Source organism: Electrophorus electricus, chromosome 2, assembly GCF_041902795.1.
Source record: "Electrophorus electricus isolate QZ-2024a chromosome 2, ASM4190279v1, whole genome shotgun sequence".
NCBI classification, from domain to species: domain Eukaryota; kingdom Metazoa; phylum Chordata; class Actinopteri; order Gymnotiformes; family Gymnotidae; genus Electrophorus; species Electrophorus electricus.
The window spans coordinates 33,470,818-33,473,096 of NC_137498.1; positions in this window are offsets into that span (position 1 = coordinate 33,470,818).

Sequence of the window (2,279 nt, forward strand, 5' to 3'; positions counted from 1 at the left end):
CACTGTAGGTTTGGGCCTACACATAGGTCTCAGTCCAGAGTGCTGTTCCACTCTCTCTGAAAGACAGAATGCAATGGCCATTACTTATTTTCTAACAGATGGGACTGTGATGATCACATTAGTTCGGTCACAAACTGCCAAGCATCTGGCAAGTATGTTTCCTGGAGGACAGACTTTCTTGCCTTGTTGGTAAAGTGCAAATCCCTGATCCCCACACATCAAGCAGCTGAGTAAAAGTGACCCTTTCACTGAGGTAATTAGGCCTCTGTGCTGTTGCTTTACATTTATCTCCTGTCTGCAAATATTAACAGCAAGATGCCCTTGCCAGTTCAAGAATTATAGCCTTCTGGCTCTGCTAAGGAGAGGAAGTGTATGCTGACCTCAGGGCAGGGGGTCAGATAAAGTATGTTGCCAAGTCCTTTGTAAACACTTTTGTGAAGGGAAGCTCCTTCCATGGCCTGGAGAGATAAGAAATGCACAGCCGCTACCAAGAACACTCCTGATCTGATAGATTAGAAATACTAACAGGACCAAGAACTTTAACATGTAGGCTCTGAATAGGCAGTTAGCCTAGTGATTATGCATATATCAACACAGCACCTGGAATGAATTCAGGAAAGCAAACCGACACATGTGAAGGACATTAAGATACTGTAGAACAACCCATAATCGCAGTAATTCTTCAAACATGTAGATTACATTAAAAATCTTATTTTATTTCCTCAGTGATAACATTTTTTATGCCTTTATTTGCACTTTGGTGTTGAACTTGTTGATCACAGATTAAAGCAAATTTAAGGCTTCAAAAATACTAACAGACCCTGTGAATGTGATTAGATTTATACTTCTATGACTGATGGTGTTGTTAGGTAGGTGATGTAATAAGAGAAGTGCTGAGGAAATACCAGCTGATTGGTTAACATGCACAAGACGATGGTTATACACAAGGAAATGGAAATAGATTTTGAAATGCATCTACTTTATTTGTTCTAACAGGTCATCTCTTGGAAGACCCTGAAGTGCAATATCATTCTATAAACACACCCTCTCCATCTGTTTTTAAACATGAGATTTTGCTTCAGCAGAGTTAATAGACATGACATCTTTGCCAGACAGGTTACACACATATGTTAACATTCAACAAAGTGAGAAGTCTTTTTTGTGTGTTTTTCAAAATAATCAAAATTCCAGAAGGGCACAGTAAATACAAAAATGTTGTGCGTATGTAACTAACACAGTTTACAATAAATGCATAATGATGTATACAAATTGTAAATTTGGTCTTTTTATAATGTCATAGTAACATGCATCTTACTGACAGAAGTCCTTTGCTACCCCTTTCTGTAATGTCATTGCATGTGGGCACGCTGATATCAGAAAAGGGGTCATGGGTGATAAGGCACTAATTAAGAAACTGCTTTCAAAAAGGAAAGGTTTTTGTCAGACAGATGCCCACGTACCTTTTCCGTGCACTTGACCTGAACTTTGCCACCACTGCAGGGAAGGGAAGGTTGCTTTGACTGCAGCCAGACCTCAGCCTTTGGTGTTGGGTTTGCTTGAGGGGCTGGACCTGTGGCTAATCCTGCATGGAAGGACTTAAGCATAATGGTGGTTTGTGGGTAATGGTCAGCTGTCTCAGCTGCATGAAATTACACTGTGAGACGTGTGTCATGCTGAGCTTCTTAAAAGAATTAATCATGTCTTCTGACACCAGGAATTAGTGTGAGGTGCGATGGAACAGACTAAACATGTCATTTGTATTCTCAGTTTTCTTTAATTCCTTTTAACATAAGAGACATGCTATCTATGTTTCTAGTCTGTTACATGACATATGCTTTTTCTTAGTGTTCTCTTAATTTTGCTTCTGCCTTAGATTTATCAAAGGGCCATTTAAAAAGGTCTTTTTAAATACACACACACACACACACACACACACACACACACAGAGAGAGAGAGAGAGAGAGAGAAAGAGTGTGTCAAAATTGCAGTGGTGTACACAAGATTTTCAGAGAAACAGGAAGTTTTGGCCATAGGAGATTAATAATATAGATAGGAGGATGTATACATTTTATGACATAGATTGTGGAAGTGATTGACACTAATTTATCAAGGGCCATTCATTTATTCAATTAATGACTATACTATTTTCACCAAAAAAACTCTATAATTTTCCTGGACCCTGCAGATTGCTATTTTAAATGTAATTTAACCATCTTAGACACCCATGTGTCTTGTCTATACAATTTTAATAAATGTTGTTGTGTAGAATCTGCTTAGTA